We start from the raw sequence: 18,023 nt of genomic DNA, 5'->3' as shown, positions 1-18,023 counted from the left end.
CTTCGCTGTAGTTTTGTGGGAAAGAAAGGTCAGATTTGGGGAAATGAATGTACACTTTGCATTTCCGCCATGATTTGTTATCAAATTAGCTGCTATTTGTTTCTGAAATAGAGAGAATATTTCCCAATTGTATGAAATTTCCTGGAGAATCATGCTTGAAGACATGGTTCAGAATTGGAAACCGGTCGGCAGAACAGGTTGGGAAAACAGAAAAAAATGCTGGAATACATAATATGGAGAAATCATGAATTGCCACTTTCAAATACCAGTGGGACTTGGCTCTAATTTCATTTAAAATGCTATAATTTGGGCTTGAATTAAAAATACAATATAGTATAATCTTTTGGGCAACGACATTTAATGCCAGATGAAAAGTTGTGAGAACAAAGCAACTTGTTTGTCAGTGGCTAGAAATATCACTGTAACAAAAGTCCGTTCAAAAAGTCTAACAAAAGTATGGGAAAGCCAAAAAGTATTACCTAATTATAAAATAATAAAAGCATAAGAAAGGATTCAACAATGGGTTCTTAAATTTATATGTATGTTCTCTTGAACATAGTAGGTGCTTCCTAATCTCTGATGAATAAATGAACCTATGGTCTAAGAAGCACCAATAACCAGAACTTGAAAAAATCAATCATTACCTTCTATATCAATGACAAATCTTCCATTAGGAAGAAATAAAGTGAACTAGGTCTCAGTCCTCCTTAAAGTCTTGAACTTGGCATGTACATTTTAGCCAGCTTCCTTCCCCGAAGCAAAATCATACTGTGAAAGATTAGTGGGATGTTATGTACTCTCTGTCCTCAAGTAAACCCGAAATTCTTTAGGTTTTCCAGTTCACATTGAACTAAAATCAGCATAATAAATCATCTTCTGGTCGTAATCAGTGCAACACGGTGAGAATGTTTTACGTGTGTTTTGAGACTTTAGGGAAACTCCTACCATAAGGGTTAATTATTTCAAACTGGATGTCAAATTCTTGACCATTAAAAACATACTGTCTTTGTTTCCAGATGACCTTTGCATATTGTTACTTATAGTTAATTAAAAAACAAACAAAAAACCCAACAACTGTGGAAAGTCATTTAAGCATATTCAGTTTCAATTTCCCCATTACTTCAACTTTGTTATAACCTCATGTTGAACCCAACTAAACTGTTCTTATTATTCAGAACTTTCCATCACTTAACATTAGTTCACTTCTTGACTGAGATGACAAAAGTGTTTCTGCTTAACACAGATGAAATACCTTAATTTGTTAACTGTACTTCTGTGACATAGAGCAAGTAAGAGAGGAGGAGGGAAGAGGGCTTACTGTTCTCTCCGGGCACGAAGATGACGACAGTTGAATCAGTTCAGATGAACAGGCTGGAAATGTCCACCTTGTACCTCTTTGCCTGGTTTGAAACACTGCTTCGTGGCTGAACCCCAGATGAGCATTGCTTCTGATCAATAAACACCCTGTGAAAGATGATCAACTCAGGAAAGTAAAAAATAAAGGCATTTCCAGGATTTGGCGTCCGAGGGGTCGGCAAGAGTGTTTCTGAAGGATGAGCGTGAGGGTGAGTCATTCCTTTGAGCCTCTGCCTTCCTCAGGAATTAAACGAAAATTAAACATGAGAGATGCAGTCTGCTGCAGCAATGTGATTCCTTCATCATTGTCCCAGCCACTGTCTATTTCTAAGCACATTGAACTTTCCGATTTATTGGCGTCTCATCTTATGTAAATATCCTTTTCCTTCTCTTAGCGCCAAGACATCAGGATGTGCCTTCATTCCGCCCTTCAAACAGTTGCTGCGCATTATGTCTCTCCACCATCACTGGGACAGCTTCTCTTCTCTGCACGTGGCAACCTGGGATATGGTTTTTGCTTAGACTTAAAAAAAAATCTATCTGTTAGTAAATTAAGCATATCCGTTTTATATAAAGCCACTTAGAAATGCGAACAAAAACCCAAGGGAAATCTATATATTAATTTCAAGAACTGAGGGACATTGTCTCCTGCCACCTTCCCTGCATTGTCCTGATGGTCCCCAACTCCTCTTTGGGGTCATGAGCGTCCACCCACCCACTGGGTCTGGCACCAAGCTTGTTTGTGAGAAGGCAATGCTTTCCCGCATGGGGCCTGCTGCAGAAGGCTGGTTGTCGAGATTCAACTATGCAACACTAAAGTGACGCAGTCTTGATAGCCTGTTGGAAGTGGGGAAAGAGGGGAGGACAGACAGGTAAGGATTAGGTGGAGTCATTTATTTTTTTCTTATGGAAACCAGAGTAGACCTGTACAGAGATTAGTGGGTTATTGTCTCACTGCAGTCAGAACTGAGATGATTATTAGTGATTTGTAGTGTAGAGCTTGCAACATTTATTTAAGCTATGATCCATTCCCCAAAACGATTATGCTGGCAACTATCATTGTGTGCTGTGAATAAACAAGTCACTGAAGTGTAGATACATTTACTCATATTTTAAAATATTTTAGTACAAAAAAAATTAACAACTTACAAAAGAAGTAGATAGACTAGAATAATGAGCTCTCGGGTGTCCATCACCTGGACTTAACAATTATTACTATTTTGTTAATTTTGCTTCATCTCTCTCCCTGGTCTCCACACACACTTTCCCCTTCCCTTTCCTGGAGTATTTTAAAGCAAATTCAGAATGTCACTTCACCTTGAAATACTTTGCTATTCATCTCTAACAGACCAGGGAAACTTCTTGAAACACAATGGCCAAAAATAACAATATTTCTTGATATCATCTCATTCCTGGTCCATCTTTAGAGTCCCCTACTCTGAGGCCCTTATGTGTTTTTATGGCTAACATGTTTGAAGCAGATCCCAAACAGGGTCCTGATAATGTCTCTTAAGTTTATCTTAGTCCCTCTCTTTTTGTTCCATTGATAGTTGGATAAACCAGGTTATTTGTCCTTACTATGTCCTAAACTCTGAATTTGATTAGTTGCTTCCCTGTAAAGATATTTAACCTGGCCCCCTATCCCTGTGTTTCCTGTACACTGGTATGTGCAGCTGTAGGCTTACTTAGATTCAGGGTCAAGCTTTAGGCAGGAACATTTCATCATTGGCGCTGTGTCATTACTTTCTATTGTATCATGGAGCATACAGTATCTGGTTGTCCACTTTCCGTGATGCTAAGACTGGTTGGCGAGTTCAGGTGTATATACTCTTGATCCTTCAGACTATATTCATCAAATCTCAAGCTTCTTTCCTGATACGGATTTCTCAGTATCTTTGTATAATCACCAGGGAGTCCTTCAATTGCTAACAAAAAATCTTTGATATTCTTTTTGAAGACTTTCTTTTTAATGCGTATTTATTTTTGAGAGAGAGCCAGTGGGGAAGGGGCAGAGAAGGGAGACAGAGAATCCCAGGCAGGTTCAGTGCTAACAGCGCAGAGCCCAATGTGGGGCTCGAACCCATGAACTATGAGATCACGATCTGAGCCAAAGTCAAGAGTCGGACACTTAACTGACTGAGGCGCCTTGGTGTTCATTGTATTAGAGAAATGCCACTGGGCAGCGTCAAGTTTCCACAGACACACACACACCCCTGGAACTTTTCCATCAAATACATATACACTGTCGGAGGCTAAAGCTAAATTATAACATGCTTTGTATGTCTACATGCACAGGCCATTTGCAGGTTGACCAATGAATAATAGTAGAACAGATTCCTGATCAGTTAGCAACTATAGTAATTAAGTATTTGTAGTCTGGTTAATTTCAGCCACATTTCTCTTCATGGACATGTGACCAGTCTACAAATGATATGTCCAGTAGTTTCAGGAATGCTGATGGCTAAAGAATTTAACTATTCTATTCCATTATTCATTATTTGGAAATTCATCATTGTGACTGTCAAATATTTGATAATTTAAATATAGTACGACTTGTTTTTTATGGCACATCATTGATAAAGAAATAGAATAAATGGAAATATAGAAAAATATGTAGATACATGATTCCAAAATGTAAACATTCAGATTAAAAGCTTCTGATAAACTGCATAGTAAATTTGATTGTTTGGTTGCCACAGAATAAATGCAATTAGAAGTATATGCAATTACGTATTTCTAATGTTTTAATATCTTTAGTTCTTATGTTTCCTATATGCTTGAAAAAGGAAGTGTTGATATCACTGGTCTAGTGTTAATAAATATAAAATCCAGTGTTTTTCTAGTGCTGACTAATAGGAACTGTAAACGCTGTTGGTAACAATGAACCATTTCAAGTTTTTGCAAAGCCTTAATTATGAAAAATGTCTTATTTCTGCAGGAAGTCTGAGGCTTTGCTGCCATTATTTCATTTGATCGTGGCTCCTACCCTGTGGGGGAGGGCATTTGAACAGACAGAGCTGTGACAGAAGGTCACATGTGGTAGGCGAGGCCACAGAAGCAGTAAAGGACAAAGACTTCCATCAGGATCACTGCTAAATCCAGTTTGAATTTACTGCATTCTGTTCTAGAAAGAAAGTATTTAACTTCCTAGTGCCCGCAGAGCTTCAGTTATTCTGAAGCCTAGGCCTGTCCGGAAGTGCTGAAGAAGCTTCCGGTTTGAACGTGCTCCCGGAAGTTTCAGGGAGCTTCCGTCAACAGCTTTACACAAGCTTCTCTCTGCGCACCTGGCAGAGGACATTTGATTGCCTCGTAATTCTCCTCTGTCTCTCAGGGCATCTCCCAGCTAAAAACCTTTCCGTCCTTTGAATGCTCACTAGGAAGCTGGATTTTTATGTGGTTTTCCCTTACTTTCTTTTATGAGAACAGAAAAAAGCTGGAGAGAGATAAGGCATTTTTGTAGAATATTCGTAAGAGCTTTGATTTTTCGATCTAAGATTTTTCTCCTCCCTCAAACATGAAAAAGTTTTCCCTGGCAACCATCTATTTAGTTTCTTTCCCTCTCCTTCCTGGGAAATGCCCAGTTTGTGTTGGGAAGAATTTCTTTATTAAGCTCCACTAGTCTTCAGCATGACTTCTCATGTTGACCCAAATTTTTAGAAGAATTGCCAATCTTCTCTTGTTTCCATGTTAAAAAACAAATACACAGAATTAGAAAATCATCTTAATTAAATACGTGTGTAAATAGAGATACATATGACTTTTCTTGGGGTGTTTTTCTAACCTTCTAATAAGACTGTGGCCAGTGAAATTGAGAAATAATGTTTTCTCCCTGCTTAAGACCCCATGTTTCGGTGTTTTCATTGGATATGGAGAAAAGCATATAGTGCTTTCGAGACAATTGCTTAAGTGAATTAAGGGAAAAATCAAGACCTTGAAATTACCGAGCCCAAAGGAGAAACAGTCATAGAGCATCTCTTCAAATCTCTATGATTTATAATCTTTGTTAAAAAAAAAAGTTCTTGCCTGTCATGGTATTCATTTAAAAAAACAAAGAGAAATATACTGAAATTATAACCAAAAAAGAATCAGAATGAAATTAGTCTGAATACTCTTAAAAGTAATTGTGTTAGGGGTACATGGGTGGCTCAGTCGGTAGGTGTAGACTTTGACTCAGGTCATGGTCTCGTGGTTCATGGGTTTGAACCCCATGTCGGGTTCTGTGCTGACAGCTCAGAGCCTGGAGCCTGCTTTGGATTCTGTGTCTCCCTCTCCCTCTCTTTGCCCTTCCCCTGCTCTCTCTCTGTCCCTCCCCGCTCACACTCTGTCTCTCTCCCTCAAAAATGAATAAACTTAAAAAAAATTAAAAAAGTAATTGTGTTAATATCAGAGTATGATTCTTTTTTTATTTTAATGTTCATTTATTTATTTTTGAGAGAGAGAGAGGAAGAGAGAGAATCCCAAGCAGGCTCTGTGGTGTCAGTACAGGGCCCAACTTGGAGCTTGAACTTAGGAACCATGAGATCACATCCCAAGCAGAAACCAAGAGTTGGATGCTTAGCCAGCTGAGCCACCCAGGTACTCCATCAGAGCATGATTCTAAAAAACTCTTAGAATGTTTAAAAATGACACAGATACAAATTGATCCTTAATCTTTGACTACTGGGAGGCTGGGTGCTGAACTGGAGGCTCACTTGAAAACCAAGTCTGAGTTTTTACCTACTTGAACCTCAGATACTCTTTGCTTTACAGAGACCCCTGTTCCATAGGGCTGAGATCTTTTTTTAAAATCTGACTCTAAAGTTGGGCCATTTCTTCTTTCCTCTTCCTCCTCTCAACTTCCGTCTTCACAGTGACAGACTGCACTGGGTAATTGCTGTCTTTTGTAATTGTTCTATCTCCAAATTGGCTGATTAGGGGAGAGACCCAGCTGTCCATCAAAATGGTGTCAAGTGGCTGAAGCCACCATCCCCTGAGCTGGAGAAAGTTAATTGCACTCTCTGAGGCTGTCCCAGTAGGAGAGGTGCTGAGAAGAGCCCTGGGAGTCCCTGTTAGTGCTTTTTTTTTTTTTTTTTTTTTTTTTTTTTGAGCACGTCCATTCGTAACCTGGAAAAAATGTAGTAAACAGCATGTTAATTAGATTTACAGACGAAATTAAATCAAGAAGAGTTGGAAACACACCAGTGAATAAAGAAAAATGCTACACAGGGTTTCTGAGCCTAAAAATATGGAAAGGATCAAACAAAATGAGAATTAAGGTAGACAGGTGTAACCCCTGTGCTTTGGAGGGGAAAGAGACAGGCTATAGAAGGAAGTGGCAACAGGGAAAAATCCAGAAAACAGTAATGCCAGAGAGACCAGGGGAGAGTGGACAACAAATTAGACATGTTTGCAATATGCCGTTGAAGCTAATGTGATTTGGGGCTGTATGTGCAGAGACATCACATCATGAGGGAGAGGTGGAGTAATTTAGTGCATTTGGCAGAAACACACCTGGAATATTGTGTTCAGGTCTGTGTATCTGGGGAGCACACAGATATAAAGAAGAGCTAGAGGGAAATCAGCATAAAGCAACAAAAGTGATTAACAGGTGACAGGCTGATGTTTTGAATCCTGGACTGTGCGGTGTGACTTAAAAGAGACACAAGAATGGAACATTTAAGTGTAAAGATATCTTCCTGATTTTTCACCTAAGAGTCAGGAATTATTAAAGCATAATTAGTGTAAAAGTATATAACCTAGTTTAACAGCACTGAAATTGACAACAAGGAAAACTTCTTGTGAATAAAAATGATAAGATCATATTGCGAGGGGAGGAAAAGGAGGTCTAGGCAGGAAAAATAGGAGTTTGCATTGTTATCATACTTTTCATTCCAAAGCCATTGGATTTACCCTGGCTGTGACACTTCAACACTGAAGATTTCAGTGGAACCTGAGAAAACTCCCCGGATGCCCATTCCTCTGCAAAGTTCCACCCAGAGGTGCACATTTAAAATTTTCCCCATGTAAATGTTTGTAGCAGATGGCTTACCCTCCCCATCCTTTTTGGGTGCTCCTGATATCTGCAAAGGCAGTGACCCAAAGCAACAACTGGTCTGCCATATTATCTCTCTGTGTGGCTGGAGGCAGTCATTTAATCTAAGGGTTGGCTTCTGATGGCAAAGGAAAGATGAATCTAATTTTAAGAAAAATCTCAAAATGATAGCAGCATTTTGTACTAGCTAATGAGGCTAATTTGTTCTTAAAATACAAGTTGCTGTGTTTCCTAAATTAAAATTCCCTTCTGATGTAAATACAGAAGATATAAATACAGAGAAGAGATGTGTGCTGTATTTTTTATTTTGCAATTTGGAACTCATTCTAAAAGGAACTGTTAGAAAAGTGATTTTATTCTCTAAGTTCGGGGAGACCTTTACTTCCTGGCTTCAAATACAGGGAGAGACAATATTAGCATGACTTTTACAAGAAAGAGAAGAAGGTGGGATGATGTCTTCCCAGCTAGAGATTGTAAAATGCATTGTCCTAGAGATGATTTCCTAAATCGATGTGATTCTCGACTTCCTCATCTGGAAAATGAACATGGGGGAGTGTATTGCTTTCAGAGTAATTAAGTAGTTCACTGACAAATGCTTTATTAACATTTAGGTATTTAATTAAATCTGCCAGAGAGAAAGTTCTTATTCCTAAATCAAGGGATTTCTCTGCTTCTGTTCACTCTGGTGGGGAAAGCAATTCTCAGGAGGTCTTGCTATAGAAGTTTGTCTTATTCTTTACATTTTGAATGATACAAAGGACAGAGCAGAGTCTTGGGGTAAATGAAAGTGAACAATACAATGAAAGACCTTAAAAAATAAATGGCATTAATTTTCTAAAGACTGTTTGATCAGCTATTTAAAATGATAGTTCCGGCCACATTCTAGAAGAAATAGATACTCTCTTAATGGGGCAGTAGCATTTAATGCATAAACTAACAAATTATACAGGACAAATATCTAAAATTTTAATATCTAGTTTATCTAAGGGATTTATTCTACCCTTTTGCTCTAGATTTTGCTTCTGAACACTGGACTCTGATTTTTTTTCCCCCATGTAACAGGGGAGTGAGCTTCCCCAGCTTTATGTCATTCTAAGTTCATATCTAGGAACCAGCAAAAGTTATGTTGTTTAGATGAATGAATTGATGAGTTATGTCTGGGATTTTGTATGCATCTATAACAGAGAAACGTGGCCCTTTATGGCACCTGTAATTCACTTTAAAGCAATTCACTTTAAAAGCACTTTAAAGAACTGTTCCTCCAAGGAATTTCAACTTCTTTTCACTGACCCATCCATGTCTTCATAACAGGCCACATGACAGCGACCTCAGCTTTAAAAAATCTGAGCACTCAGACTAAAGATTTCTTTGTTTTCCGTTTCCATCTAGGTTTGGCCAAAGTTTCTCAAAAATGTACTCCTCCCTATGCATTTTCTTCTTTACTGTAGCACTGTTGAAAATTTTGGTGTAACAAATGGTTATTAAAGTCAGAAGAAGAGTATGCCAGATCAAAGGAAGACCCCTGTGTGGAGCCTGGCGGCTTAGATGCAAGTTGCTAACATGCTAGACATGTTTTCTCCAGCACCTGCGAACTCCTCACAGTGGTCACAAGGCCCTGCCTGATCTGGCTGCTGTCTGCGTCTCCAGTTTTGTGCTGTGACACTGTCCCAGCTTTGGCCGTGCTGGCATGCTTCCTGTGGTTTGAGTAGCCTGTCTCTTCTGCCTCTGGGCCTTTGCACTTGCTGTCCCTTTTGGCGGAAGTCTCTTCCCCTAACTCTGAGTGGCTGTCTGTCTCCTCTTTCGGGTCTCAACCTAAATGTCACTGGGTCAGAAAAGACTTCCCTGCATTCTCAGTGCTGCCACCTTTTCCGTAACTTACTCTCTATCACATCACCTGGTTGTCTCTGCCCACCGCCTTCCTCCTCTTCTGCCTCTTCCTCCTTTTCCTCCCTGGCACTTAACACAAATTGTCCTGCTTGTTTGCCTGTTTATCAATTGTCTCCTCCCCTCAAATGTGTGTTCCACAAGAGAGAGTACTTGCCTGCTTTGTTCTTTGCATTTGAGAACAATACTTGACCCATAAAGGTGAGCCAATATTTGTTAAATGTTGGACGAGATTTTATAGAAATGTCTCATTACACATTTTCCAAACATTTTTTGCTTAAAATAATGGAGGAGGAAAGAAGTATTGAACGTAATTGTCTTAGAATACACTGAAGCACTTTTTGTAAGTACAGCTATATCAGGATATTATATCAGGATATAATAAACGTTGCCAACTTCAGCAGACTCATCTGAATATATGCACGGATGCCAGGGTACCACCATCAGAAAAACAACAAATCAAGAAGTTGGATTCTTGTGAAAGCAAAGGAAATTGGAGAACTGATGAAAGGTTACAGGCTGGAAGGTCCTTGAGGTGAAGACCCTTCTTTTCAATAACTCTTTTGGAGCCTCTAAAACAATGGTAGGACACAGAACTCATCCACAGCCCACAGAAGAGGCTGAAGAGAATGGACTGTTGTCATGATAGGTGCCAGGCACGGACATGTCAGTGGGGAGGATGTGAAGTCGGTTCTATTCTCAGTCGAAGGGCATTACCAGGACAAGACACCTAGCGCAGCCCCCTTGCCTTTCCCAAATGACAGAGGCTTAAATGAGGAGTAAATCCACGGATACGAAGGAAGCACCCAGGCCCGTGTCAAGGGCAAATCACACAGAAAACAACAACAACAACAACAAAAAGTGCATTTCCCCAAGCCCTTATGCATCTAAGTACTTGTAAAGACTCCTGCCATGGTCCTAGGGGGAGCAAGGAAGTCTCTGCTATGGTCACTGCTACAAATGCAAAGGGAAAGCCTGCCCCCACAGCAGAAATAGCGGAAAGGGTCTTCTAAGGGGTAGGTGTCGTGTAAGTGCTATGCATACTCATCAAAGCTCCATCACAACCCTGGGAAATACATCCTGTTATCCTTAACCTTTTTATGGGTGAAGGGACCAAGACACAGAAAAGGGAAGCAATTTGCCCAAGGTCAGTCTGCCAGCAAGTGGACCTGGACAGGCTGGCTCCAGAGCCTGCGGAGACTGAGAGCACCCCTTTTTCCTGGGAGATCTGGGTTCTGAGGATATCCCTTGTATAGTCTCCTATCACTGAGGACAGGAAAACCAGGGTCAGATATTAGGGAGGGATAAGGCGAACAGTGCCTCACCATGCCTGAGCAACACAGTAGAGAGAGTGCTTAGTGACCCAGCTGTAGTCAGCTGCCTCCAGAGAGATGGATGGAGAGAGGCCTGCTTCTTTCTGTGAGCACCATAGCATTGTGCAGGGGGCAGAAAGGAAAGCGTTTATGACTTCCTGAACGGGGTCCACCTGGCTCTCTGCTGCATTCCAAATGATGCTTGTTGGTAACACTTATCCCATAGGCCCCGCACGTACAGAAGCAGCCCGGCAGAGAGGAAGGGGTGGATGGGGACCCCGGGAAAGAGGCAGCCCTGGATTTAAATCCTGGCTCTGCTACTTAATTAGCAGCATGACTGTTGGCAAGTTATTTAAACCCCTTTATGCCCCAGGTTTTTCATCCACAAAATGAGCTTGGTCATACTCCCTTTCCAGAGCTATTGTAGGAATGATCAATGAAATAAGACCTGTGAAAATGTCTAGCGCATGGAAGGCACTCCATAAATGCTTGCTCAGTCTCCCCAAGCCAGACCAAATCCTTACCTGGAGATGGTTGAAATTATGGTTAAGGTCTTGTATGGTTTCCAAGTAAGTTTCTCAGCAGGGGACATGGAACACACAAAACTGGGTTACCAGTTTGCATTTGTGTGATAGAAATGTAAGACCACCTAGCACCATTTGAATTCCAAGCCACTGAAATCCACACTGGTTTTATTATTGAAGGTGTAGACCCAGGTTTGGTGATATAGGCATGTGATGAAGGGTGATGGAGAGCAATGTTTACCCAGATGGCAACAGGAGAGTTAAGGCAATTAAACTAGATTTTACCCTCCACAGTCCAACACAGTTTCTCCAAGTACAGTGAGTTACAGAGATAGCACATCATGTACCAATAATGAAAATAGCTCTGTGAACAGCACGGAAGTAAGTTGGGGCTACTTCCACCCACACAGAGATGAATTTTATGTGCAGAAGCCCAGTGGAATATAAATGAATCGCTGTATATGAGAAATAAGGAACAAAAGGCTGAGACTCTGGGATATATCTCCAGAAGAAACCTGCATATTATTTCCTCTGTCTTCTCAAAGTACGATCATGGACACAGGACTTCCTTCTTGCAGGGCCAAAGCTGGTTGTAATAAAATGTCACACACAGTGTGAGTGAAAGCCTGCGTTTGGAGGCACTCTGTCTCAAGAGCCTCTGGTTCTCATCACAAACTCTCTAGATGTTCTTCTATGTGTCCTTATTCAGGGCACGCTTCACTGGCAGCAGGTGTTTGCTCAATTTGATAAATGTCAGCTTCTTAACATTCACTTTGGAGAGGGAAGGGTGACAGACACCATCCTGCCCTTGCTGAACTGATGGCCCTTCCACAGTGTGTGCTGGAGGGCAGAAGCATATACATGTTAGAGCCACATGGCTGGCGCTGGCCCTGCCTCCCTTCCCCTTGTCAATGTAGGGCGACTCAGCATCCGCAGACATGCTCCAGATGTCCTGCCATCATCTGACTGATGTAGACTCTAGGGAGCCCCTAGCCTCCCATGATATACAAGGAGACAGGAAGCCCAAGGCTTCCAAGTGGTGCCCTAGGGGTTTCTGAAGTGCACTAATGCACTAATTGAATATCACTGTTCTGCTGTCTGTCCTGCTGCTTCTGTCCCTGCCCTTTCCTCTTTTCTTAGTTGTTTGCTTTCTGAAGGCTGACTTAATCAAATATCCCACTCAGTCTAGCGACGCCGCGGCGCTGTCCATGGTACCAACGCTATAGTTAGTTACCGCAGATTGCTGTTTACTACCAGAGGGTATGCTCCATTTCTGCCTCTGTGAAATCTCCTCCTTATGAATGTAAAGGGTAATTATGGATGAAGAATAAGGTGATTAAATAATATTAATTGAGAGTTTTGAGATAAAAAGTGATGAGATGTTGTAACTTTCCAAGTGGCTGTCTTTCCAACATTTACTTAAAATTTTAAGGGAAGCATCAGACTGAGGTGTATCCAACTAAAAACCCTTCTTTATTGATCAATAATTATTGATTTATCCTCTGCTGTGTCACTGCACTGTTATAGGTCTCGAGAAGGACTTAGAAAGGCTTAGACATGGTTCAAGCTTTCAGGAAGCTTACAGTCAATCTAGTTAGGAAGATATAATAAATAATGTACATATCTGAACAACCCAAGCAATATGCAATCAAGCAGTAAAAATTTTTAAGGGAACAATTACCTAAATGCTTTATTTTAAGCTCTTAGACTTATGCATGGACTTGGTTAGCATAAACTCATTTTTTCCTAATTTTTTGATGCAGTACATGTACATATGATATTTACCATAAAATTTACCATTTTTAAGACAACAGTTACGTGACATAGTGGTAAATTTTGTAGTATATACTCATCTGGATGGAGAAACTCAGAAAGGGGGAAGAATAGAGAAGTCTGATGCTCTCAAAGGAGGTATGACTTCAGCTCTTGTTCAAAGAAGACATCTAGGACTGGGACTGTTAGCAGTGTCTGTGGCACACCAATGAGATTTGCCTGAATGTCCACATCTAGGTTGGAATTTATGCAAAGTATTTACTCATTTTTTGTGTGGCAGCTTAAATGTGAAATAATAAGCTATAAAATAATAGTTCTGATAAATGTAGAGTTCTAGAATAAAAAATCTTATTTTAAACAAATTAAAAACTTGAGGGTCATCTTGCAATCTTGTTACAGCTTTTGTTTGAATACATTCAATAAAAAAATTTCCCCAGAGACTAAGTGTCAAAGAATAGCTCATTAAACATTGGTATTAATCAAAAATTGCTTCAATCTTTCTATTTTTCTAGGTAATAAATGGCCTACTTCTGTAGAGGTGACAGTTGCTATCTCATCTGTTTGCTATTGGCATGGCTATTGGAAACTTCCAATTTTTTTCAAAGCTAAAATTTTCTATAGGGATTGTCTTTCTAACAGCAAAAATGACTGGCTTAAGATGCTATGACACTTCAAAGGATACACAGATATCATGCATAGGAAAATGCAAAGCCAAACAAAATAGAACAGAAATAAACAAATTCCATGACATATAAGGAACTTCTGATTGGAATTTATTATAAAGAATCCTAGGGTATGGCACAAAGAAGGAGTCCTAACACCTGGGTCCGTGCCCAGCTTCTGGCACCTTGATCACTTTGGCAAAGAAACACTAACTGGTAAGCTTCAGTGTCCTTCTCTAAGCTAGCCATTAGAGCAACAGCACCTTCCTCTCCATTAAATGTCTGATGAGTTGTCTAAGATGGAGATAATGCCTGTTCTTCCCAATTTTCTTGGTTTTGTTAAGTGTCAAAATGGATCAAGATGTACTAAAAAGATGGAAGATGTTGTTATCAATAAGAAGCCAACAGAGTAAGTGGTACAGGGATCCAACAAGTTCTCTTTTAAGAGTTATTCTTGAAGAACATTTGGATCACAGAGGTGAGGACTGGACTCTTAGTATTAATTCTGAGCATTATTTAAAAACTTCCATTTGTATGACTTTGGACTTATTTTTGTGTCTACTAGAAAGCTTGTTTATATGTATGTTTTCCCCATTATCTTTCTCTGTGCAAGGCCCCTTAGGTGGCATTTGCATTGAGGGTGTGATTTTTGTTTTCAAAGAGGGAAATTTTACAAATTGTGCTTCACTTTTATTTCAGCTTGAGCTGTTTTCTCCTGGGAAAACAGCTTTTTGCTTGGCAAAAATGGATGTGAAGCATTGGCGAAAACGAAAGGCCGTTTTTATTGCAAAGAAAACTGCCTTTTGCTTTTGCCAAAAAAAAGCAAAACATATGAGACAAAACCACAAATATTTCCCTGTTTGCAAACCCTGTGAAAACGTGATTTTTCACCAGTGGTGAGAATATTTTCCCACACTACACTTCCCATTTCTAAAAATTATGGTTTCACTGGTAAAAGTCATAATTTATACCTATAACACCTCATTGCTATAATCAAATATTATGAGTATTGTTATTAAACATGTTGAATATATTTTCTGCTGGATATAATATTGGAGGAGACACAGCTTTTACCAAGATTATATTTTCAACAAAGTAAAATGAAAAGGGTACTGAGCAATTGTGGGCTGTAAACATGGGGCAAGAAAGCTTGCAAAAAGAAGAGGTTTGGGGTTCAATTTGGACTTAATATAGAGAATGTAGCTGAATGAATCAAGACTTTAGAGAACAGCAATGAAAGAGAATAAAAGCTTGGTAATAATATCATGTGGCAGAAACAGTGCTGAAATGGTATTTGAGAGAATGGTGTTCCAGTCCTGAGTGCACTGGCTACACGACCTTTGGTAAATCAGTTCAACCTCTTGGGGTCTCAGATTCCACTTGTGATATGTTAAGGTTCAGTTAAATGACCATTCAGATTCCTTTCTTACCTAAAAGTTTGCAATAATAAGATTGGAAGTGCATTTGTAAAATACAGAAATTGTGACTATCAAGGGATCTCCTCTAAATGGCTCTCTTGATTCCAAAGTAGCCCACTAAAGTCAGAGGGTTATGTGGTGTCCTTAATAATTTATGTGAAGGTATTCACATAACAAATTTAATAGGGAATTTCTTTGTTTTCACGGTTGCCCTTAATATCAATGTTTTTCCTCATGCCTACCCTAAGCCATTCCTACTATAATTAAGCTAATTTATTTTTATCCTCCCCAGTGAAGTAGAAAGCATTCACTAACAATTTTTTATATTATTAAAATATTAATACAGATGTGACTTGATCAAAACAAAAAAATTGCTCAGGAAAGTGGTGTGTAAATAAATTTTTGATATGCGAAATGCTATTTTGAAAAAGATTTACTATTTATTTTTTTACTTTTATTTTTAAGAGAGAGACAGGGAAGGGGGGTATGTGCAGGTTGGGGAGGGGCAAAGATAGAGGGAGAGAGAATCCCAAGCAGCCTCTATGCTGTTAGTGCAGAGCCCGATGTGGGGCTCAGTCCCATTAACTGTGAGATCATGACCTGAGCTGATACTAAGAGTCAGATGCTCAACCAACTGAGTCACCCAGACACCCCAAAAACAGTTTAGTTTTTAAAACAAATGGATGGTGAATGTTTTATCAAGCAACGAACCACTTTATCAAATGAAGACATTTCCCCAAATGAATTTATTTTATACAAATTTATTTACTTATTTATTTTTATTTATTTTTTATTAACTTATTTTATTTTATTTTTTAATTTACATCCAAATTAGTTAGCATATAATGCAACAGTGATTTCAGGCGTAGATTCTTTAGTGCCCCTTACCCATTTAGCCCATCCCCCCTCCCACAACCCCTCCTGTAACCCTCAGTTTGTTCTCCATATTTACGAGTCTCTTCTGTTTTGTCCCGCTCCCTGTTTTTATATTATTTTGTTTCCCTTCCCGTATATTCATCTGTTTTGTCTCTTAAAGTCCTCATATGAGTAAAGTCATATGATTTTTGTCTTTCTCTGACTGACTAATTTCACTTAGCATAATACCCTCCAGTTCCATCCATGTAGTTGCAAATGGCAAGATTTCATTCATTTTGATTGCCGAGTAATACTTCATTGTGTATATATACCACATCTTCTTTATCCATTCATCCATCGATGGACATTTGGGCTCTTTCCATACTTTGGCTATTGTTGATAGTGCTGCTATAAACATGGGGGTGCATGTGTCCCTTCGAAACAGCACACCTGTATCCCTTGGATAAATGCCTAGTAGTGCAATTGCTGGGTCATAGGGTAGTTCTATTTTTAGTTTTTTGAGGAACATCCATACTGTTTTCCAGAGTGGCTGCACCAGTTTGCATTTCTATATTTTTATTTTTTCAATGTTTATTTTTGAGAGAGAAACAAAGGAATAGAGCGTGAGCAGGGGAGGGGCATAGAGAGAGGGAGACACAGAATCTGAAGCAGGCTCCAGGCTCCGAACTGTCAGCCCAGAGCCTGACACGGGGCTGGAATTCACGAATCGTGAGATCATGACCGGAGCTGAAGTCGGACGCTTAACCGACTGAGCCATCCAAGCGCCCCTTATACAAATTTATTTTCATAGATACTATACAGAACCCTCAGAAGTTGCTTGCTGTTCTTGACCATCATCCTTCAGATCTGGATCTTTGTTTCTCTCCCTAAGAGCTGCCTTTAATTGAATGACAGCCATGAGTCAGCCACTGGGCTAGGTACTTTGACTCTTCAACCATGTATTGGTTTATTGATGCTGAAAGTGCAACAGATACCCTTAGGCACTTGAAGTATGTTTTTTCATTCATCCCTAGAGCAAGCCCTAAGGAAGAGTTATTATCCTGTGCAACCAGGGTGGTCCTCTTTATGGCTTGGGTTGCTGAGAAAGTATGGTAGGCAGACCTCAGATTCCCCTTCTTTCTTCTGCTAATCTATTTGTCTCCAAGGCCCTACTGTTCTCGGCAGGGTTTTGATGGCATTTTTGTGGTTAGGATGACGTGAGAGTTGGGGAATGTCCATGTGCCTTCTCTGCAGAGGGACAATGCTTGCTGGGAAGAAGCTACATGGTAATCACGTCCAGAGCGCAAAGCTGGTGACACCAAGGCTGCTGTGGCACCCCTGGTTCCAAAGCCGTTTCCTCCACATTGGTAAATGTTCAGAGGTGGGCTGTCCCTTCCTTGATGTACTTGGTGGAAGGGCTCTTGCCACTGTTCCAGGGCTCTTTGAATTCCCCTCATCCTTATTTTGTGGAGGCTCAGAGCTGAACTGGTCTGGCTCTGTGGGAGAAGCCACTCAGCCTGGCTCTGCATGGGCCAGCAGTGTGGATGGACAGATGTGATTCATGAGTGTCCCGCATGCTGGAATGGCCTGAAGAGCCTGCACTTCAGTGGGAAACAAACAAATAAACAATAAACAAAGAAGTAAATGAGAAAAATAACTGTTAGTGAGGTGAAACGCCAAGATGATTTTGAGCAGATGATCCTCAGCCCTATCAAACACAAAGCTCTTCAAAAAAGCTTATAACACTCCATTTACTACCTTGACATGAAAGTCGTGGTTAATATATCAGCAAATGTAATTTTAAAAGAGCACAATATGGGATGCCTGCGTGGCTCAGTCAGTTAAGCATCTGACTTCAGCTCAGGTCATGATCTCATGGTTTGTAGGTTCAAACCCCACGTCGGGCTCTGTGCTGACAGAGCAGAGCCTGGAGCCTGCTTCTGATTCTGTGTCTCCCTCTCTCTCTGCCCCTCCCCCACTCACACTTTCTCTCTCAAAAATAAATAAACATTAAAAAAAATTTTAAGTAAAAGAACACAATATAATACACTTTATTATTTTCATTTTATTTTTTTTTAATGTTTATTTTGAGAGAGAGGGTGGGGAGGGAGAGGCAGAGAGCTAGGGAAAGAGAGAATCCCAAGCAGGCTCCATGCTCAGCGCGGAGCCTGACGCAGGGCTCAATTTCACCACTGTGAAATCATGAC

This window comes from Felis catus, chromosome F1, assembly GCF_018350175.1.
Source record: "Felis catus isolate Fca126 chromosome F1, F.catus_Fca126_mat1.0, whole genome shotgun sequence".
Lineage (NCBI taxonomy): Eukaryota > Metazoa > Chordata > Mammalia > Carnivora > Felidae > Felis > Felis catus.
Note: the sequence above shows the minus strand (reverse complement) of the source record.